At 44.4% G+C, this 24,469-nt stretch overlaps 1 protein-coding gene across 2 annotated transcripts in view; it reads left to right on the top strand.

Annotated features, from left to right (window-relative positions):
* Positions 1–4,890: 4,890 nt before the first annotated feature.
* The window catches only part of DRAXIN (dorsal inhibitory axon guidance protein), a 41,430-nt gene continuing 21,851 nt past the window's right edge, over positions 4,891–24,469 (top strand). The window contains exon 1 of one of the 2 annotated variants that reach the window (XM_063435760.1): positions 4,891–5,233. The gene's annotated coding sequence lies outside the window, so the exon portion shown is untranslated. Of the gene's footprint in view, positions 5,238–24,469 lie in introns of both variants that reach the window. The other variant, XM_063435759.1, reaches the window with a different exon arrangement.

Here is a 24,469-nt window from a genome sequence, read left to right as displayed (position 1 = left end):
TAGCTGAAATTAGTTCCAGCTGCCCACGTTCGAGAGACAAAATCGTCGCCGTTTGTTTGCACATGTGTGTTCGGTAATACGAAGGGTGGCCACACAGGGAAAACCCTTTTTTTAACAAGCAATTTGCGGTTAACAGCCAGGGGTGGTCGGTTGTTAAAAGATGCGAACCCAGGGACCACACAGATGGGGGTTCTGTAAACAAATGGGGGGTACGGACAGCTGAACAAAGGGTACAAAAAAGGGTATTACAACATTCACTCTGCTACAAGCTGGTAAAAGGATAAGAAAGTCCACAATAATGTCTAAAATCAATATAAAGTGCAACTTGCAAGGTCACAGAAGATATTTTTCTTGTGCAAAATCTTGGGTGAGAAGTGGCTTGCAATTGGTGTGAACATATAAAAAAGCAGAGAAATGAATCCAATGGTACAGTATATCACAATCAACTTAAACAGAATAAGATGTACTCACATTTACCAGAGCGAAACCAGCTCTAGTGTAAGGAGCGTAGAGTGGTATGAGCTACACTTCTAGGACATATGAGTAGATGTAGTAGTCAGGTTTCTAAGCAGTATGGCGGTAATGAGACCCAAACGGAAAAACAGAACAGATAAAAATAATGCTCTCCGTATATACTAAACCAGGAGTAAAAAGAGAATAAATCTTACATTTTATACAGCAGGCTGACCCTTTAATTAATAAGGTACAGGTGGTATGATCCCCACCCTGGCTTCTTTGGTGAGGTCCTCACTGGAATAGAATACCAGGATGCCGACAAAAAAATAAGATAAAAATAATAAAAGCAAGAAAAATAGCAAAATTCGGTATTAAAATAGCCTAAACTCCTTTATTAAAATGCTATATAAAATTCACAACGCGTTTCACCATACAGGGCTTCATTAAGTGTAAAATAGACCAGGTTTTACAGTAGCTTTGAAACGAGAGAGACATAACACAGAGAATTTCAGATGTACAATATGTGAAGTCTCATGAAGTAGCAGATTATTAATGGATCAGAATCCATATATTCCAGGAATGGGATGTGCGTGTCACAGGAAAAACTCACTTTCAGAACTAGACTTAATTCCTATAGATCCACAAAATAATTTTACAAACTTGTAAAAGCTACTTAGATTGCAAATAGTAGCAATAAATAAAAAATGCTATGAAAATAAAATCTGTAAAAAAAACTCCTGAAATTTAGTCACCCGTGGACAGCAGTGATAGACTGTGAGTACTAAAGATGACCCCACCATAACCACTACATTGAGCTGTGTCCCTTTAAACTAAGCAGATGTTTAAGGAGCACTGCCGTTTATTAAAGCGACGTGTGGGTTCATTGCAGAACTCCCTGTAAATTCTAATGCCAACATCTTCAGCAAGCTGAATCGGAAAGTTAACTTTTTTAAGGTTTTGATAGGTTCACTATACAGTGGACTCTAATAAACTGAAAACGTTAGGGGTTCTGTGTGCATGAAGGGGTTCTGTGTGCGTGAAGGGGTTCTGTGTGCGTGAAGGGGTGCTTTTTATGTGTGGAGGGGTTCTGTGTGCGTGAAGGAGTTCTGTGTGCGTGAAGAGGTTCTGTGTATGTGGAGGGGTGTTGTTTATGTGTGGAGGGGTTCTGTGTGCTTGAAGGGGTGCTGTGTGCGTGAAGTGTTGCTGTGTGCATGAAGGGGTGCTGTGTGCATGAAGGGGTGCTGTGTGCGTGTAGGGGTTCTGTGTGCGTGGAGGGGTTCTGTGTGCGTGAAGGAGTTCTGTGTGTGTGAAGGGGTTCTGTGTATGTGGAGGGGTGCTGTTTATGTGTGGAGGGGTTCTGTGTGCGTGAAGGGGTTCTGTGTGTGTGGAAGGGTGCTGTTTATATGTGGAGGGGTTCTGTGTGCGTGAAGGGGTTCTGTGTGTGTGGAGGGGTTCTGTGTGCGTGGGGGGGTTCTGTGTGTGTGAAGGGGTTCTGTGTGTGTGAAGGGGTTATGTGTGTGAAGGGGTTCTGTGTGTGGGGGGTTCTGTGTGTGGGGGGTTTCTGTGTGTGGGGGGGTTGTGGGTGTGTGTGGGGGTTCTGTGTGTGTGGGAGGGTTCTGTGTGTGTGTGGGGGGAAGGGTTCTGTGTGTGTGGGGGGGTTCTGTGTGTGGGGGGAGGGGGGGGTTCTGTGTGTGTGGGGGGGTTCTGTGTGTTGGGGGGGGTTCTGTGTGTTGGGGGGGTTCTGTGTGTGTGGAGGGGTGGAGGGGTTCTGTGTGTGTGGAGGGGTGGAGGGGTTGTGTGTGTGGAGGGGTTCTCTGAGTGTGGAGGGGTTCTGTGTGTGTGGAGGGGTGCTGTTGGTGGGGGGGGGAGGAGTGTAGTGTATGTATGGGGGGGGCTATAGCATTGATATATTTATATTAAAAAAATTAAAAAAAACGTTATATTACTCCCCTCACCCCTTACCTTTGGTCAGGGCCCAGGGGAGAGGGGGAATACTCTTCAATCCCTGGTGGTCCAGTGGTGGCGCGTGCAGTTCAGCCTGCAGCTCCTCTGGCTGCAGGCTGACTTCGCTCTCCTCCCGCGAGAACATCAGGCAGGTCGGAGCGTTGCCATGGTAATGCACAGCAACGCTCCAACCTGCCTGCTCGCGGGAGGAGCATTCTCGCTTCCTGCTTCCTGTTACACCGGGTAGGGGAACAGAAGCTCCCCTACCACGGTCTGCCTGCTCGGCCACGCTACATTCTGTGACCGGCAGGAGGGGAGCACATGATCACATCCCCTTCTGCCGGTCACCCTGCAATTGCGGCCCGGGCTGGTGCACACTAGGCGGCCGCACACCGGCCCCCTAGTGTGCCGGCCCACCGGAAAATTTCCCAGTGTCCCGGTGGGCCAGTCCGGCCCTGTACAGAAGAATCTAAAGTGAATTATTTTATTGGTCGTCATTATTTGTAAATATTTACAGCAAACCAAGGAATAAAGTGAGACGTGAAGGAAACTGTTTCAATTTCAAACAAAAAAATATCAGTTTTTATTCCATAGCGATAACTAGAGTTCATATTGGGCAATCAGCAGGTCGTCCAAGTTCTGTAACTCCGAAACGGCATATGGACGAATGACGAAGCTAACTAAAGAGACAAACGAAAGAGGCATTTCATTTATTAAGAGATGATTGATGTGAAATAAGACGATTGACAGATAGGGGACAGCCCAAAAAAATAATGATTGTATTCACAGTTTAAGAGAAAAGTCAGCAACTATTATACCGTATTTAATAAATGTATATAAGTAGAGAATTTTGTTTTGTCCTGCCCCATCTCTCTCAATCTCTGTTGGAAACTTTTTTCACTTGATCTGTGAACCACCTGGGGGGATGCTATCCTCTTTATGTTATGAATATATTTTGCAGCACACTTATTAAACCATTTTCGTACCCTTTGCTTTGTCCAAATCATTTTCTCCAAATTATTTGCATGGGCAGAATTCATTAAACCATAACACACCATGGCCGGAGTTTGGAACTACCTGAACTAAATTTGGGTGGGTTTTCAGGCAAATCAATGTGGCCAAACCAAATGTTGTCACCGTGCACAGGCCTAGCGATAAATATGATGAAGACAGAGATTATACGAAGAAAACGTGTAAATTGAAACCGATAGCACTGGCTGACAAATGAGACATTGCCATGTATATTCATTTGAGTGTTTTTGACTCAGTTCCTCGCCCTTCCCTCGTTTCTCTCATGTCTTTTCATGGTAGTGAGTTTGATATTGTGAATCATTTTCTATGTTTTACTAATATTGAAATTTTTATTTATTTCCCTATCATTAAATCAAAATAAAAAGTAAATTCAGTTTGCAATAATAGTCTGAATACGCTGCATTGTACAGACCAAGCCAAACAGAGTCATTTTATTCTAAACCAAGTTATGCAAAACACTTTTATTCTTTATTCACTAAATACCCAATTATAGTATTATTGAAAACCAATTAAGGCTACAATAGCAGATCAGGAAAATCTCCAACTCATCAATAGTCACAGCTTGACTGTTTTAGTCTGAATTCTGTCCTTCAGATTTTAATTCGCTACAACTCAGAGTTTAGTGAATAAACCCCTTTATGTTCGTAAAGTAATAAAGTGATTTTTAATTTCCATTTTTTTTGAATGGTTACAAAATGTCCCGAAATTTGACATCTTTTACAAGGCATCTTCCGAGCCAGTGAATCTCCGCTTCCTCAAGGTTAGCAGGGAGCTTTGTGATCTTTTGTTCCCTCTCGAAAAGCAGAATCCCCCATTTCCTCTGCAGCATCTCTCATTCTCTCTCTTCTTCTCTCCTTTTGTTACCAGCCTCCAATTCTCTCTCTTTTCACAGGAGACTGGGGCAAAGCAGAAGGCGCGCAGGAGCCAAGGGCGCACAGGAGCCAGGGGCGCACAGGGCTAGGGATTATAGGCTACCTGATTGGTTACATTGTTTTTGATTATTTCTAAATTACTTCTGCTAACACAAATGACACATTCTGTCCATCAATTAACAGAGGCACTGCCGCAAACTCATTGTCTGCAATATGTCAATAAAAATATTGCCATGGGTTTGGTACTTTGTAATAAGAAATATCTGTCAGTCTTTATGACTGTGTTATTATTATTATTTTGATTTATATAGCGCCAACATACATCGCAGCACTTAATAGTTTTACAAAAAACAGCAGGTTATTGACAAACAAAACAACAGAGACAAAAGGTGTAGAGGCTCAAACAAGCATCTATCTATCTATCTATCTATCTATCTATCTATCCACCCACCTACACAGCCATCCACCCACCAATAGTTATGCCTGTAGCCTAAAGACACACACACACAGACACACACACACACCAGACACAAACAGTGTGCACACAGATAGAAGGCTTGGTGCTAATAGTGTAGCCAGCAGATAATCTCTATATACAATTGGGTTACAATAATCTCTACATCTTAATCTAAACTAATATTCCCCCAACCAATGACTCCCTGAAAACTTTCGTTCCCTCTCCCCATTGCCCCCTCCATGCCATTCCCCACCTCTCTCACTGCACCTGGTCACATTTTGGAATTAAGAAAAAAAGCCCCCCTCTAATTATCCTGTGCCCCTCCTCTCTCTTTCCCTCTTCTCCTCCCCCTACTTTCTCTCCCATCCCTTGGCTGCTGGATGAAGCAGATTTGGAGAAGAGGGGCTGTGGACAGGTAAGGAGATCCCTGTCTCCAGAAGCCCTGTGCTGTGTCCCTGCACATCTGTAGCTGGTGGGTGAGTGACTTACAGCAGCTGTTTTTAGTCTGTTAATTTCTCTAATATTAAACTATATTAATATTAAGCTATTATATGCAATGCATGCTATATCCCTCCCCTGTATTTATAGAACGATTATCTGTGTGTCTTTACCTGCACCTACACTCACACTATCTGCCCCTACACTCACATTGCTTGCCCCTACACTCACACTATCTGCCCCTACACTTACATTGCCTGCCCCTACACTCACACTACCTGCCCCTACACTCACACTATCTGCCCCTACACTCACACTATCTGCCCCTACACTCACACTGCCTGCCCCTACACTCACACTGCCTGCCCCTACACTCACACTGCCTGCCCCTACACTCACACTATCTGCCCCTACACTCACACTAACTGCCCCTACACTCACTTTGCCTGCCCCTACACTCACATTACCTGCCCCTACACTCACACTATCTGGCCCTACACTCACACTAACTGCCCCTACACTCACACTAACTGCCCCTACACTCACACTACCTGCCCCTACACTCACACTACCTGCCCATAAGCTCACACTACCTGCCCATACGCTCACACTACCTGCCCCTACGCTCACACTATCTGCCCCTACACTGACACTATCTGCCCCTACACTCACATTACCTGCCCCTACACTGACACTATCTGCCCCTACACTCACTTTGCCTGCCCCTACACTCACTTTGCCTGCCCCTACACTCACACTAGTGGGGAGGTGTGTGAGTATTACCTGTGTTCTCTCCCCATCACTGGACATTTAACATTCTGCTCACTGTCTGTTAAATGTATCACTTATTTCTCAATCCTTTTCACATTCAGACAATCTTTTGCTCATCCTTCTGTCTCCTCTCTCCAAATCCTTCTGTTCCTTGTAAGAGTGGGGAGAGGTTGGGGCTTCTACAAATCTAATTTCTTATTGTGTTACATGTCTTACATCGTTAATGCTGGAAGTATTTTATTTTCTAGATACTCATAGTTTTCTGTAACTGTGTCCATGTCTCCCCTTGTGTCTGATTTATCACACCTTACCCCATTACCTTCCTAATGAGAATCTTAGCTGGGAATTTGGGGATTTTAAAATCGGTGCCAACTCACTGGGAATCCTGGCTGTCACTTTATCTGAGTTACTCTTTTCCAAGCAAGGAGGGCATCTTCTGTGCACTACAATTCCCATCATGCTCTGAGACTGAGAATCACTTCTATCCCTTCAACTTAAACTGAGGTTTTTGCTGAAAACGTCTCTTTGTATTAGAAATAAGATCAACTAAAGTAACATTGATTTCCTACAGAATCTTCCTGTCCGTTCCTTTAGGTCTCCTTAGTCATTTATTATTTTCTATGCTTTAAAAAATATATATTATTATTTTATTTTTGTGCAAATTTGGTGAATACATATTTATATAGTTCTTGTAAACAGATCAGAAATTAACAATATATTTTGGGGAAATGACCAATGAATGTACTGTCATTGTCTTTAATCTTATTGTTTTTATTATTTTTATTTTTTTATTTATTTTTATCTACGTAAGTTTAAGCGCTTCATCAAGATCTGAGCAAATTAGCATTTTAATGATCAGTAACACAATGACAATGTTAATTTATTAACTGGTGTCTTGGTGTAGAACAGCGTCTCTATGGGAAGTAATGAGAATCCTTGTTATCCCAACACAATTCTTTGGAAAAATCTCAATTTGCTTAAGTCAGCTTTTTTTTTTAACCATTGACCTTACACCCCCATCACTGTTTTCAAAGTCGAGCTACAGAATGACAAATACAATATTGTAGTGGGATTTTCTTAATAACACTAAGGGCAGCTCTGTTTGAAGAAGGTCACATATTTAAAATCTATTTCTCCTGTGAGATTTTCTATATTTTTTTATGACTCACTGTATAATTTGTGCTAATTACATTTCGGTGTCAGCCCCCTCTGATTGATTTAATTAATATAGCATTATATGTTGCAGATCTAAAAAAACAAACAAAAAACACAAGTCAGGATTTTAAAGATTGAAGACAGTCTTTGATATCCCTCTCGAATCTGGATTAAAAATCCACTGCCCAAGGCAAAGTATCTCATAAATAAATAAGAGACACAATAAGCCTTCATGGGAAGATTGAGTAACCTTTAAAATGAACTTTTTATTTATTTATTTCTAGGGGGAGCGAAAAGAATATACGGTATATTGTTTTCAATGAACCCCCTGTCATGTATATCGTATCCTATATGAGCTGTACATTCATTCGTTTGGTTTTTAAAGTACAGCGATCGCCCCATGTTTTTAAGAGGATATACAATGGGGTTTAATTACTAAATTGGAAATTGTGGAGAATTGACAAGAAGTCAGCAGGGCTGTGAAAGTCCTACATTTGTAGAATTGCCCCAGTTCAGTTAGTTTTGCCTATATTTGCCAATCTCTTTCCCGCTTTTCAAAGTTCCCAATTAGTGAATACACCCAATATTAAATCAAAGTGAATTTCACATTTTAGTAGCTGTAGTTGGCTTGCATTGTTTACAATTTGGGAGAATATTTTTTACAATTTGGCTATTTTTGAGTAACATTTGAAATCCACTTTGCATTATTATTATTATTATTAATATTTTATTATTTATATAGCGCCATCAGATTCTGTAGCGCTGTACAATGGGCATTCATATAACACTTCCCATATCGGGCTATATTTCTGTGTAATGAAATGAAGTTTAATGCACTTTTTATATTAGTAAAAAAAAAAAAAGTGAGATAATGTTAGTAGATACCCCTTATATAATAATTATCAGATTTGTGAAATCTACCGAATGAATCCCTTTCTTTCCCAGCTGGCGAGTAATAGACGCAGTGCAAGGCATGCTGGGACATTGCCGTCTGTTGGCTCATGATCTGGGCTCCACAGCTCATCATAAGCTTTTTATAAACTAATGTTTTATTGTTTCCATGGAAACATTTTCAACTTTGCTTTCTGCTTAAAAGAAAATAAAAAATAAATAAATAAAAAGCTTGAAAAAAAACCAATAGAAATATGAACATGCCAGAAAAACATAGCACATCCCTTCACACAACTAGTTATTATTCTTAGGCGGGGTTTTATTTCATTAGAATTAGTCTTCTATTATTTATTTGCGGTTATCCTTGTGGTATAGGCAGTACCAGACATACAGTAACATGTTTGTGGGATAAAATCAGTTCATTTAAGGGACACTATAGGCACCCAGCTCATTGAAGTGGAAATATTTACCTCTGAGGGTTAACTTCACCTCCAATAGCGGTCTACCAGACAGCCACCGGAGGGACTTCTGGGTTGTTGGGCGACCGTCGGCTTACTGGTGCTGGACGTCCTCACGCTATGCATGGAGACACCCAGCGTCACCCAATACCCCATAGGAAAGCCCCACATGTCCATTAGGTCTCCCCTGCTGGCTGACGTTGGTGTGGGAGGAGCGGAGGTGGAGCCCAAACCGGCGCAGAGAAACATCGGTGGGTTTTTAACACCTTCTGCACTGTGGGTGGGGGCCACCAGATAAAGGGGCACTATAGGGAGGGTTGTAAATAAATAAAAATTAACTTCCTCACATAGTCTATAATCATATAATAATAGCAAAGTATTTAACCAGGAAAGGTACTCTGGTTTTAAAGTACGTCCTGGGGATGTTTACCTTAGCCCAACATCCATGGGTTGTTACTATTACCCAATTTAATAGTTTTATGTACCTCAGATTGATGAAGGGCTGAGTCAACCCTGCCAGGATTTGAACCTGCGACCCAAGGGTTGAACAGATTCTACTGATGATGCATTAGCCCACTGAGCTATCTCACCATAATATGCTGTTTGTTTTGTGTTTATGGTGGGGCTGCGTTGCCTGTACTAGGGGTAACAGTGTGAGCATGAGGGTTATTGCCCTCTGCCTAAGACTGCCTGTGCATTTCTGAGGGTGACTCTGGCAGGAAAGTTGTGACAGAGTGAGTGTGACATGATGACTGTCTGTGAGGGGAGGGAGTTGTGGTGATGTGACAGGGTGACAGTGTGTGTGTGGGGAGGGGGTGATGTGACATGAATGTGTGTGAGGGGAGGGAGGGGTGGTGATGTGACAGGGTGACTGTGTGTGTGGGGAGGTGGTGATGTGACATGACTGTGTGTGAGGGGAGGGAGGGGTGGTGATGTGACATGACTGTGTGTGAGGGGAGGGAGGGGTGGTGATGTGACATGACTGTGTGTGAGGGGAGGGAGTTGTGGTGATGTGACAGGGTGACTGTGTGTGTGGGGAGGGAGTAATGTGACATCACAGAGTGAGTGTGACATGATGACTGTGTGTGAGGGGAGGGAGTTGTGTTGATGTGACAGGGTGACAGTGTGTGTGGGGAGGGGGTGATGTGACATGACTGTGTGTGAGGCGAGGGGTGGTGATGTGACAGGGTGACTGTGTGTGAGGGCAGGAAGGGAGGGGTGGTGATGTGACAGGGTGACTGTCTGTGAGGGGAGGGAGGGGTGGTGATGTGACAGGGTGACTGTGTGTGTGGGGAGGGAGTAATGTGACATGACTGTGTGTGAGGGGAGGGAGGGGTGGTGATGTGACATGACTGTGTGTGAGGGGAGGGAGTTGTGGTGATGTGACAGGGTGACTGTGTGTGTGGGGAGGGAGTAATGTGACATCACAGAGTGAGTGTGACATGATGACTGTGTGTGAGGGGAGGGAGTTGTGTTGATGTGACAGGGTGACAGTGTGTGTGGGGAGGGGGTGATGTGACATGACTGTGTGTGAGACGAGGGGTGGTGATGTGACAGGGTGACAGTGTGTGTGGGCAGGAAGGGAGGGGGTGATGTGACATGACTGTGTGTGAGACGAGGGGTGGTGATGTGACAGGGTGACAGTGTGTGTGGGCAGGAAGGGAGGGGGTGATGTGACATGACTGTGTGTGAGACGAGGGGTGGTGATGTGACAGGGTGACAGTGTGTGTGGGCAGGAAGGGAGGGGGTGATGTGACATGACTGTGTGTGAGACGAGGGGTGGTGATGTGACAGGGTGACTGTGTGTGAAGGGAGGGAGGGAGGGGTGGTGATGTGACAGGGTGACTGTGTGTGTGGGGAGGGGTGGTGTGACAGCACAGAGTGAGTGTTTTTTACTTCACAATCTGGATACAGACAGTCAGAGAAAATGCAAACAGGTACAAATATCATCGGTATCTGCTTCTATGGGAATCCTCTCCTTCTTATGCAGCTTGTTTTGTCGTTCATATTATTCAATACTGCCAGTGGCTGAGCTGGGCTACCTGGGCTACCATTTTGATACATGTCTTTTTCTGGAATTAAGGGGCGTGGCTAAAGAGGCAGCCTTATGGTGCACTATTTATTTTATGGAAAAACAGTGATGTGACATGACTGTGTGTGAGGGGAGGGAGTTGTGGTGATGTGACAGGGTGACTGTGTGTGTGGGGAGGGAGTAATGTGACATCACAGAGTGAGTGTGACATGATGACTGTGTGTGAGGGGAGGGAGTTGTGTTGATGTGACAGGGTGACAGTGTGTGTGGGGAGGGGGTGATGTGACATGACTGTGTGTGAGGCGAGGGGTGGTGATGTGACAGGGTGACTGTGTGTGAGGGCAGGAAGGGAGGGGTGGTGATGTGACAGGGTGACTGTCTGTGAGGGGAGGGAGGGGTGGTTATGTGACAGGGTGACTGTGTGTGTGGGGAGGGAGTAATGTGACATCACAGAGTGAGTGTGACATGATGACTGTGTGTGAGGGGAGGGAATTGTGTTGATGTGACAGGGTGACAGTGTGTGTGTGGGGGGGTGATGTGACATGACTGTGTGAGGGGAGGGAGGGGTGGTGATGTGACAGGGGGACTGTGTGTGTGGGGAGGTGGTGATGTGACATGACTGTGTGTGAGGGGAGGGAGTTGTGGTGATGTGACAGGGTGACTGTGTGTGTGGGGAGGGAGTAATGTGACATCACAGAGTGAGTGTGACATGATGACTGTGTGTGAGGGGAGGGAGTTGTGTTGATGTGACAGGGTGACAGTGTGTGTGGGGAGGGGGTGATGTGACATGACTGTGTGTGAGACGAGGGGTGGTGATGTGACAGGGTGACTGTGTGTGAGGGGAGGGGGTGATGTGACATGACTGTGTGTGAGACGAGGGGTGGTGATGTGACAGGGTGACAGTGTGTGTGGGCAGGAAGGGAGGGGGTGATGTGACATGACTGTGTGTGAGACGAGGGGTGGTGATGTGACAGGGTGACAGTGTGTGTGGGCAGGAAGGGAGGGGGTGATGTGACATGACTGTGTGTGAGACGAGGGGTGGTGATGTGACAGGGTGACAGTGTGTGTGGGCAGGAAGGGAGGGGGTGATGTGACATGACTGTGTGTGAGACGAGGGGTGGTGATGTGACAGGGTGACTGTGTGTGTGGGGAGGGGTGGTGTGACAGCACAGAGTGAGTGTTTTTTACTTCACAATCTGGATACAGACAGTCAGAGAAAATGCAAACAGGTACAAATATCATCGGTATCTGCTTCTATGGGAATCCTCTCCTTCTTATGCAGCTTGTTTTGTCGTTCATATTATTCAATACTGTCAGTGGCTGAGCTGGGCTACCTGGGCTACCATTTTGATACATGTCTTTTTCTGGAATTAAGGGGCGTGGCTAAAGAGGCAGCCTTATGGTGCACTATTTATTTTATGGAAAAACACTAAATATTCGAGTGTGCTAAAATAAATACAGCATAGTAAATAGGCCGAAACCTATCAAATGCATTAAAGTATTATGGGTGCCAGGAGTGTCCCTTCTAGTACTTAGCTGTAGAGGGCACCCCATTAAAGAGGTAATCTGTGCTGAATATGGTTTCACCTGCTGAATGTCTTCTCTTCAGTCCAATACAAAACTGGATACTTGAGCAAGTCTAATACAAAACTGTATTCAGTAGCTGACAGTACAGTACAAAATGTTATTTATTTTATGTCATTGATTCCTGGCAATACCTGAATCCTCCCATCTTCCTGGATTACTACCTTCTAATCCTCGGTAGGGATTGTTCCACTTATGCTACAAATATTGATACAAAAGTATGATTATATTTTCAATTCTCTCCATATATAATATTAGAACACTATATTCCATCTCCTTATTCTTATATATGTGAATACTGCTGGAGAACAAGTGTATTCATTATATATATCCCTGGATGGGCATTATACCGCCTTATATCTGGAAATGAGATATTTAATACAAAGCTCTATACTTGTGAGTGCACATTTTATATTCTTTGACACTTTATGTACCCTGTAGTTATAGAGAGAGCATAGAAACAATGTGTCTGTTTATTCTCCTCATTTGCAAAGTGTGCCATGACTGTGCCAGGCATAAACTAGATTATGATGTCATATGCTATATCTTTAATATGAATGTGAAGAAAATGGAGCATATTATGAAAAAAGTTAACACAAATGATTGTGTTATAATAATTAAGTCATTTTCAATGTTTTTTTTTCAGTTGTGTAATTTCCAGAGAAGGGACATTTCACCTTTAACTCCTTAATACCAAAGGATTTATACCAATGTTATTAAATGATGACATTCATTTCCTTATATTGCAGTGACTAACACATTGTTACTGTGTTATTGCTGGTTGTGTATGAATGCCAGTTTGCTGTGTGTATGTGTAGCAGATCATTACAGAGCAAGAATTAACAAGCTTGCTTTGGGGCTCAAATTCAGACAAAGGAGCAAATCACTGGCCTGTATCTCTTAGGAAATAATAAGCTGCAAAAATGTCCTAATCAGACAAAATGTCCAGGAAACAAGCAGAGTTGTATGCCTTGGTCGTTCGCTAACGAGGCATCGTATTAAAAATATGTATATGATATTATACATTCCTGCTGGTGTCAGCATAGACTACTAAACACAATGCAAGCCTCGCACTGCTACTCTCTGTTTGGGAAAGAACTGGGAAATCTGGGGAATGCCACAGGCTGGTAAAAAGCTCAGTTACCGTACATGGAAATTTAAAAGCAAAAATAAAAATTAACGTGGAAATTTAAAACAATTTGTGTCCTTTGGCTTTATGAGAGATAAACTTGCATATATGATGGGTTTAAGACTTGAGAGGATTTTGATTAATTGCCAATATCTGACCATTAATAAGTCATAATATCAGAATAACAGTATGTTTAAAAGGCACAGGTTGGGAACACTGAAACCGAACGGTAACTGTCATTCAGTATGAATCAATGGACCCCATCTAGGCTTCTCATTCTGAAATCACAAACTGTATTTTTAAAGGGATAAAGAATCTTTAAAACATGTGTACATACTTTGACATAATGGGGCATACAACTATATAGTATAGCATTTAACTGAATGCACTGTTTTTGTATAAAATAAGGATAGTCTGGGGTAATAGAGACTGTGACGGACCGCCTGGCACCCTGACCGGGTACCTCCATCAATCGCTGCTTCCTAGTACTTACAAGCACCATAAGCACCGCACTGGAAGACCATAACCACTGTAAACCCCACAAACCACCGCGGTCCTCGCTGCTTTCCATCCACCCTGCACCAAAGACCAGGATCCAGCTTCCAGTTGGTAGACCTCTCCTATTCCAGAGAGCAAAGCAGGCTGCTCTTACAAGAGCAATCGTTGTGATCCAAGGGAGTATAGTGATTATAGCAATCCCCAGAGTGACTATAGCTCTCCAATCCCCACAAACATGAGCCTAGACTTCATAAAGGGTAAAACAAATCTCTTTAATGGCAGCCACAACTGGCCTTATATGCAGGTACCCATGCAAGGGACACTCCCCCCTGGACCTGAGAGTAGACTACAGCAAAGACATATACAAAATTATATTGGCTCTCAGGTGTAGGACACTCCCATACAAAATAGGTCAATCCCTCCCCTATGCCTGGGAGACAATGGAGCCAGCACTGTACTAAACTCAATTATCTCCAGGCACAGAAAACATACATTTTTACAAAACCCCCAAAATACCTTAAAACACACAAAATCCCCACAAAAGTTACATCCCCTCATAGCCCTGATCTGGGTGACCAACATATCCAAAAATCACCCAGACCAGTTCAGGGGTTCAGGAATTTCCTGGAAGTCCTAATTTGACCGACCGACCCATACCCAAAACAGTTCCATAGAATCAGAGCTTGCAGTCAGACTAGTTTGGTAGTTTAAAAATGAACAAACTACCCAACACAGTCAATAGTCTTACCCTGGAGTTTGTTTCCCTTGTTCGTGGTAAGGTTTCCACCGAACAGTGCCTTACTAAGTGTTGTGGAACCGAACGCAGGCGATGCTGGAAGTCCACCGGTGTTCGGGAGTTTGTGTGTCCGTTTTCATTTCCATGAGATTCATGCCCAAACACCGCTGCTTGCATTCGCGGGAACACGATGGCTGTCCATAGGAATTGCCGCCACCCAGACAAACACTTAGAACACTGCGGTGGAAATTGCTACAAAGTAGCAATTAGGCTTAACAAGCTCCAGGGTGGTCTCCGGTTCGTGCGGCTGTTTGGTTCCCGAACCAAATATAAAATCCCACGAACCAAGTCTGTTCACATGTTTTTTTTTAAAGGGCCCTTAGTCGTTTGGTAAGAGGCTGGCAAGCAGGCCCCTCCGAAAGCACGTGACGAGGCTCAGTTCGTCACAGAGACCATACAAGGTGTGTTGTAGAGCACTTTTAACCTAATACATTCATTGCAATAAAGAAATTGTGGGCTAATGGAGTGAAGGATTTAAAATTATAAATAATTGTTGGGATAGTTGCTTAAACCCGGTAATACAATTTGCACACCGCTGGTCTGGTCATCAGTATGTATGCAAAAAATACTTCTGATGGCAGACCAACAAAAAGATCCGATTAACAAAGAGTCAAACAGAAACCGTTCGGTGTAATTTTCTAAGGGTAACCACCAGTATTAGTGTGAAATGCGTAGGTATTTTCTTTACCTCTGTTAGTGAATGTTAATGTAAATACAACTGATTTTGTAAAAGCAGGTATGCAGCAAACAGGTGTTTATTATTTAATTTTCATCTGTTTATTTCCTGTTGGAAGGGGGGGGGGAGAAGAAGGTTGAAAAATAAATTAAATACCTAAGAGGGCACTGTACGCGTTTCACGTCTACCCTGACGCTTTATCAACATTCTGTTCCGTGGAGTTTGATGTAATTTGCATGATTAGACATAACTGAATGCTGATTGGCTTAAACTCAAGGCTCCAAAAATCCAATCAGTATACAACTTTGGTTTTGTATTGCTTTTTTCCTGCTGCTGTGGTTTCTATAGAATTCTTGTAGCCTACAAGTCTTACAAAAGTTATATACATTTTTGAACTTGCCTCCGTCTACTATTTCAAATGAAATACGTTCCTAATAAACATAACTGGACCTTTATAACCACTTTATATCCACTTGTGAATATACCAGGTTTCTCTCAATCAGAGCACATGTTTAAACAGAAATTTCAGATAATGGTACGTGTACCCAAGGGAATCTCTGCTCTGTCAAGAGGTAAAAAGAGTTGCCTTCTCCTTCTTCAAATGATAAAGATTTGATACGCACAGTGGCCACCGTAGGTTTATGGGATTATATATATGTCGTCTTGCCTCAAGGAAGTCCTAACTAGGAAAGAATGTTATGTGAGATGGTTAATGTCCTTCAAAACCAAAGAAGACTCCCAGATGGTCAATGTTAAGTACATTAAAATAGAAAATATGTAAGAACCCATTATAAAGCCTTTGAAATAATATCAAATCCACAATTTCTAGTGGTTTGGAAAAGCACATCAACCTCCTGTAGTTGGTACAGATCAATAGAATTTTTTTGTGTCTCGTTTATTTGTTGTTCTATTTATGAACCAGGTCAGAAGTTGAATCTCCTCTGGGAGAGTTCTATATATCTCACTGTGCCGGCAGCTGCAGACAGCAATCAGGTAGCCGTGTACAAACGTAGTGATTATATGTTGCTCGTAATCACTGCCAAGAGAAATCTCACTTCCAGTCGGGAGAGATGAATTCAGACAAACCGGAGAAGAAAGGAAAGGGTACAATGAAACATATTGGGGCCTTAAATCATCACAGTGAAGTCAAATAAAACATTACTTTAGACCAACGCACAGTCATTACTTTCCTCCACAACTAATAGCCTGCTATAGCTTTTGCAGAGTTTTCCGGCTTGAACTGACTAACAAGGGTGGAACGGATAGAAGAACATATCGCCAACCTTTGAGTTATCCAAAAAGAAAGACCCCTTAATTAAGTGGACTAGCGAAAAAGGAACAAGTTGAGGTCAGGGCCTCCAGAAGTCAGAATAGTTGTATAACATGCTAGAGGTCAGGGCAGGCAGCAGACAGAGTGGTCACATAATAAGCCAGGAACATAGAACACGGGATAATCCAGAGAACAATTCTAAACGTAAAGCAGTCAACGTGGAGGCAATGGAATGTTCCTAATGAGTTTATACATTAAACTGTTAACAGCTTTCTAGTAACCTACTTTGCCACCTTACCCTTACCTCTTGAGGAGAGCCCTCAACCCCTCCTGTGTGTCCAACCCGTCTGGTTATAAATACATGTCTGTTAGTCCACCCATTGTACAACACTGCAGAAATTGTTGGCACTATATGAATAATAATAACAATATATAAATCATTATCCCTAGAATTGTTCTTAATGTATAGTCCTCATTACACATTAAAGCGGCACTGTCATGCCGAACTTACCTTTCCTCAATCTCTTCCTCTTCTCCCCCTCTCTCGGGATCTGTTATTCTTTTCTTCCTGTCTTCTTTAGTTTTCTTTAAAATTATAAGACAAAGTAGGGACTCTGTCTTATGGAGGATTCCTCCGCTTGACCAGCTCTGACCAGCGGAGGAGCAAAGTGTGCTTCATTTCCGCTGGTCAGAGCAATTTTCCCATGATCCCTAGCTTTCCTCCCAGTTCCCACAATGCTTCCTGTCAGTATTGCCAAACGTCCTGTCACTTAGACAGAACGCCGGCAAAACTGCCGAATTGCATCCTAACAGAATGAGCACTGTTTCTCCATTGGTGTTAGGATGCAATTCGGTACTTTGTTCGTATCGGAATTTCATTCTAATGAATGAAACTCCGATCCTATTCATTGCTGTGGCTGCATCTTGCAGCCGCTTAGTAGATAACTCCCTAATTCCCACGGTATCAGGGAGCTATCTACTAAAAGGCTGAAAGACCTGAATTGGTCTTTCAGCCAAATTTACTAACACCAAGTAAAAATGACTTGGTATTAGTAAATAATATGCCCCTACTCGCTATACCGCGAGTAGGGGCATGTCTAGTAAGCAGTGAGCAGCCTGTGGCTGCTCACTGTAAAAAAAAACAAAAAAACACCTAATAACCCCCCCCCCCCCCCTGCGCGGGGGTTAAAGATGGGGGGGACCTACTGTCCTCCCCCCTGGCCCCCACCCCTGCGCTGTGGGTGGGGGCCCTAATAAAATAATAAGGGGGGGGACCTACTGTCCTCCCCCCCTGGCCCCCACCCCTGCGCTGTGGGTGGGGGCCCTAATAAAATAATAAGGGGGGGGACCTACTGTCCTCCCCCCCTGGCCCCCACCCCTGCGCTGTGGGTGGGGGCCCTAATAAAATAATAAGGGGGGGGGACCTACTGTCCTCCCCCCCTGGCCCCCACCCCTGCGCTGTGGGTGGGGGCCCTAATAAAATAATAAGGGGGGGACCTACTGTCCTCCCCCCCCTGGCCCCCACCCCTGCGCGGTGGGTGGGGGCCCTAATAAAATAATAAGGGGGGGGACCTACTGTCCTCCCCCCCTGGCCCCCACCCCTGCGCGGTGGGTGGGGGCCCTAGTAAAATAATAAGGGGGGGGACCTACTGTCCTCCCCCCCTGGCCCCCACCCCTGCGCTGTGGGTGGGGGCCCTAATAAAATAATAGGGGGGGGACCTACTGTCCTCCCCCCTGGCCCCCACCCCTGCGCGGTGGGTGGGGGCCCTAATAAAATAATAAGGGGGGGGACCTACTGTCCTCCCCCCCTGGCCCCCACCCCTGCGCTGTGGGTGGGGGCCCTAATAAAATAATAAGGGGGGGACCTACTGTCCTCCCCCCCCTGGCCCCCACCCCTGAGCGGTGGGTGGGGGCCCTAAATGAACCCCCCCCCCATCAAGGTGACTAGGGGTCCCAAACCCCTAGTCACCCCCCCAACCCAAAACATTCTATCCCCTACCTACCCCCCTCACCCTAAAAATAGTGAGGGGGGAATAAAATAACTAACCTGTAAAAAAAAAAAATTAAACTTACCATTTGACGTCTTCTTTTTTCTAAATTCTTCTTTCTTCAGCCCCCAAAAAAGCCAAATAAAAATCCATCATACCCGTCGCACTTTAAAAAAAAACAAAAAAAAAAACGAGCGCCAAAAAAAATTAATCCATGTTCACCCATGGAGGGCACGCCGCGTACTGAGCTCCGCAGGGCGGATCAAGGCTTATATAGCCTTGCCCCGCCCTGCAATTAGGCTTAGAACACACTGATTGGTTGGTTTAAGCCAATCAGAGTGCTCTGTGTCATTTTACACAGCGTGGGAAAATTCAAAAGAACTTTCCCACGCTGTGTAAAATGACAGATCACTGTGATTGGATGGTTTTCAAGCCATCCAATCACAGTGCTCTGTGTCATTTTACAAGCGTGGGAAAATTCCAAAGAACTTTCCCACACTTGTAAAATGACACAGAGCACTGTGATAGGATGGATTTCAAGCCATCCAATCACAGTGCTCTGTGTCATTTTACAAGCGTGGGAAAATTCCAAAGAACTTTCCCAAGCTTGTAAAATTACACAGAGCACTGTGATTGGATGGCTTGAAAACCATCCTATCACAGTGCTCTGTGTCATTTTACAAGCGTGGGAAAGTTCTTTGGAATTTTCCCACGCTTGTAAAATGACACAGAGCACTCTGATTGGCTTAAACCAACCAATCAGTGTGTTCTAAGCCTAATTGCAGGGCGGGGCAAGGCTATATAAGCCTTGACCCGCCCTGCGGAGCTCAGTACGCGGCGTGCCCTCCATGGGTGAACATGGATTAATTTTTTTTGCGCTCGTTTTTTTTTTTTTTTTTTTTAAAGTGCGACGGGTATGATGGATTTTTATTTGGCCTTTTTGGGGGCTGAAGAAAGAAGAATTTAGAAAAAAGAAGACGTCAAATGGTAAGTTTAATTATTTTTTTTACAGGTTAGTTATTTTATTCCCCCCTCACTATTTTTAGGGTGAGGGGGGTAGGTAGGGGTTAGAATGTTTTGGGGTGGGGGGGTGGGGTGACTAGGGGCTTGGGACCCCTAGTCACCTTGATGGGGGGGGGTTCATTTAGGGCCCCCACCCACCGCTCAGGGGTGGGGGCTAGGGGGGGGAGGACAGTAGGTCCCCCCCCTTATTATTTTATTAGGGCCCCCACCCACAGCGCAGGGGTGGGGGCCAGGGGGGGAGGACAGTAGGTCCCCCCCCTTATTATTTTATTAGGGCCCCCACCCACTGCGCAGGGGTGGGGGCCAGGGGGGAGGACAGTAGGTCCCCCCCCCTATTATTTTATTAGGGCCCCCACCCACAGCGCAGGGGTGGGGGCCAGGGGGGGAGGACAGTAGGTCCCCCCCCTTATTATTTTACTAGGGCCCCCACCCACCGCGCAGGGGTGGGGGCCAGGGGGGAGGACAGTAGGTCCCCCCCCTTATTATTTTATTAGGGCCCCCACCCACCGCGCAGGGGTGGGGGCCGGGGGGGAGGACAGTAGGTCCCCCCCCCTTATTGTTTTATTAGGGCCCCCACCCACCACGCAGGAGTGGGGGCCGGGGGGAGGACAGTAGGTCCCCCCCCCTTATTGTTTTATTAGGGCCCCCACCCACCGCGCAGGGGTGGGGGCCGGGGGGGAGGACAGTAGGTCCCCCCCCTTATTATTTTATTAGTGCCCCCACCCACCGCGCAGGGGTGGGGGCCAGGGGGGAGGTCAGTAGGTCCCCCCCCCCTTATTACCATTTATGTTTTTACAGTGAGCAGCCACAGGCTGCTCACTGTTTAGTGGACATGCCCCTACTCGCGGTATAGCGAGTAGGGGCATTGGGGAGATTTTAATCTCCCTTGTGCTATTATGGGGGTCATATTGACCCCCATAGAGTGAGGGGGGACCTGGGGGGCTTATGAAGTGGTGGGGAGCACAGCTCCCCACCGCTTCTGTCTTTACATATTACAAGGAGGGAGCTGCACGCCGGTAGCTCCCTCCTTGTAATAAACTGATCGAACAAACGAACACTGATACTCAGTGTTAGTTTGTTCGTCTGATTTTTTCTATTCATTCATTCGTCTGTCTGATGAATGAATGGATGAAATTCCCGTTCGCATGTCCAGGTGTTTCACTGGGCATGTGCGGGAATCTCACAGTCTGTCTAGTGTGGGTAGATGACGTGTCCCACAGGGACTTCACCTACCCACACAAAGATGGCGGCGCCCTGAATAAAGATCGGGGCAGAAGATACAGATTTAAAAATAGGTAATCTGGGGGGCTTAGGGGCATTTGGGGGTGACTAGGGGGTCAATTGGATGTAGTGGAGGCGGGAGGGGGGTTAAAAAAAAAACGGGATTCGGCATGACAGTGCCGCTTTAACTGGGTGTCATGTATGTCTAGAAAGCTGTGCTGTGAGTTAAAGGGCCGATCAAATGCCAAAAACGTGCATATGACAAGTTCAGCATTCACTAATGCAGAAATTAAAAAATATCAATATATCACGTCTATATCCCTCACAGTTGCCCGCTCTAAATGGATGTGAGCAGACGTGCATGCTTCTACCAGTTCAGTATTGACACCTAGAGAATAGATTGTTTAGCGGCTTGGAGTGTCCTTTAAACTATAATCTTCATTCTTCTCAATCCATTTTCTCTGTCTAGCTACTATTGTATGTCTTTTCTAGTTTCTTAAATGGTTTGTAACACTCAACTGGTGTTCTCGATTCTGTCTACTTGATCGTCTGCAATCTGGTTCCCACTTTCTGAACTCGAAGCAATGGGGCCAATGATTTAATCACAGTTCAATCCAAGGGTCACTGCTCTGTCACATATTCTTCTTGACCTTTCAGCTGTGTTTGACACATTGGACCATCCGCTTCTTCTTCTTACCCTTTACGACCTCTGCCTTCGTGACTCAGTTTCTAATCTCACCTCTCCCACCACTCTTTAAGCCACCAATTTCCCAGTAACATTTCTTCCCAGCAACCTCTTTAATGTGGAGCTCCCCAAGTTCTGGGTCCCCTTGTGTAATAATTGTCTCTCTTAGCAATTTTAAAACTTTTTTTTACAGACTCGGTGTGATAGCAGAGGTCACTGCCAGGACCATATAACCCAGCTAAACGAAGAGATGAGATGATTCTTACAATTCTACTTACTTTTGAAAAATGTTTATTTATAAAACTTGCAGATGCCTTGTGAATCCCAGACAATTTCCAGTTCAGGGAATAATTTACAAGCCAATACAATATGTAATACACAATATTAATACAAGTGAAAGATAAAGGCAGGGTTATTGTAACGGACCGTTTCGCTCATCAGAAGTTAAAAACCGTTTAGGCGTTATTCCCCTTTCCAGATGCACAGGCAGCAACTGTAAGCACCAATCTCCCGAACTGCAAACTCTACGAATCCTGGAAACAGCCGAACAGGAAACCATACAAAAGGGTTACACTCCTGGCAGTCAGCATACAATACAATTCCCCCAATAACGAGACGACACTTCGTTTTGAGGGTTAAGCAGAATCTGACTGTACTGGCACATACAGTCTCTTTTATTCCCAATCCACAAACATAGTACAGCCCACAGGGTTTTACAGAACAACCAATCAATCCGTACAATACACACAGACACTCCCACACAAAATCCTCCCCTCTGCCTGTGATATGATTACTGAACACAATGGGTAATCTCATTATGACAGGCAGAGGAATACAGTTTTTACACATTATTCATAACTTTGAAAGTATGCATCACATTCACATAAATCAGCATACTCCAAATACAAACATATGTCAAAATCATCCAAATTGGTCCATTGGTTCAAAAGATAGATCGAAGTCCTTTGTGACCAAATGAAGCATGGCTTTTCTGCCCAAAACCAGTTCCACAGAGTCTTCTATCCTGGAGATAATTGAGAAGTAATCCAATGATCTCCAATGACAGAGGCAAAACTCCATTAAGCACATGGCAGTAAAAAGACAGTAAAATACAATAAAATATACAAGGTTACATTTCTTACATAAAATACAGACATTCTACCTATCCCCAGATAGCTTAGATCTGAGCGCACATTATTACCGCATGGCGCTCAGATCACATACATACAGTTCAATCGCCATGGAGCCAAAGTCTTTCATACAGTCTTTCAGTATACGGCTGGGCTCCATGGCATAGCTATCTTGGGTAGCATGGCTTTAACAGTCCGCAGAAAGGCACAAACCAGCCTTTCTGCAGGGAAAAAGAACAGGGGCCATAGTCTAAAGGCAAGAGGCGGGCAAGCAGCCCCCTCCAAGGACACGTGGCGAGGTCGGTTTCTCCACAGTTATCTGCTAAAGTGTGAATTGTTGGGCTATGTGTAAATACCAATTATTGGTTCAGTTTCAATTTCACTTAATTTTAACCAGTAAATGCCTTAATAACAACCTAGCTTTTAAAGATCACATATTATATTGGAATGTGTCACGAATGGTTCTTATCTGCCGTCACATTCTATGTTTCTATTTTTCTACCATGTCCCTACCGTCTCACTGCTCAATTTGCTGCCATTTAGGAGTTAAATCCCTCTTATTTCTGTTTATGCAGCCCATGCCACACCTCCACTGGCTAAGGCCCTGGGGAGTCAGCACAGCTAAACGGACAAGGGCACATGTATGAGTGTGGGGATGGTGCTAGTAATTGGCTATATGTGTTTAGGGGAGTGGCTGTATGTGTATATGGGCGTGGCTATATGTGTTTAGGGGAGTGGTTATGTGTTTGTAGGGGGGCAGGGATCATCTTACCTCAGTGCCTTTTGGGATTCTGGCCAGCAAACATCTTCCCTCCCACCCACCCTAATTTTCAGTTTTTGTTCCGTCACAGCTAGCGGGGAGCGTGTCCTTGCCAACAGGGTTGGGGACCAGATGGAATGTCAGGAGATGGACATGGTGGGTCTCAACCTCCCCTGCTCTGTAAGGTAAACTTTTAAGTTACCGAATAGGACGTGCCCACCGAGCAAAAAGCCGGCTGGTGGTAGAGCATTTAAGATGATGGGAATTTTTGGTTTGGACGAGGGGGGAGGCGAGACACCAGTGGGTAAAGTTTTGGTGCATAGGCACCTGGTTAAGTTCGTTGGCAAGGACGGTTATTTAAGTTGGAGGCTGTAGGGCAATAAGTGTAATTTATATGTTAATTATGGTATGTATATGTATATATTTATATGTTTATTTATATTTGAATTAAAGAAAAAGAATAAAGTTCGGATGAGTCCTACAGTTGTAAGTTTAATAAATGCTGTGGCCTGTTTCATCCAATATTCGTTGTTTGTCATTATTGGGGGGAGAATTGGGTTAGTCTCCTTACTCTTAGTCGCACCACATTCCCCGCTACGTACATACATGACTGTCACAGCCTACATGGAAAAAAAAAAGGTTACATTTTCAATCACATCTTAACTTTATTCTGTAAATTAAACTTTAATCACACACAGGAGGCCGCTACCGGCTCTAGCAGGGCATTAACAGAGCAGGAGATAAGAAATTCTAAATTAAACAGAATGTGCCATAAAGGATGTTTAAACATTAGACCTCTCTTTACAGTAAGTGTTTAAGAAGGTCACATGCAGGGAGTTGGGGCTGGGGCTGCATAAAGAAAGTGATTTAGTGACCTCCTAAATGGCAGATAATTGAGCAGAGTCATGCTTGTTTCGTGCCTCTAGTATCCCTTTAAGGTGTTATAGATTTTAGCTTTTTTTAAATGTTTAAGTATTATATTTACACAATGTAATAGACTTAAACATTTGTGTATAGAAAAGACAATTATACAATATACTCTTCTGATACAAAGCTTTAAAGGTTAAATAATGAAAAGCGTTTAACTAAATATGCCTGGCCTGGCCAACAATATGTCCACAAACGTGATTTAGAGCAAGAAATAACGGCGGTTCCTGGATGTTTGGGTTGGTGTATGTGTGCATTCTGTTCTGGGGCCCGCAG

This window comes from Pelobates fuscus, chromosome 11 (assembly GCF_036172605.1).
Source record: "Pelobates fuscus isolate aPelFus1 chromosome 11, aPelFus1.pri, whole genome shotgun sequence".
NCBI classification, from domain to species: Eukaryota; Metazoa; Chordata; class Amphibia; order Anura; family Pelobatidae; genus Pelobates; species Pelobates fuscus.
This window is presented reverse-complemented; position numbering and strand designations above follow the sequence as displayed.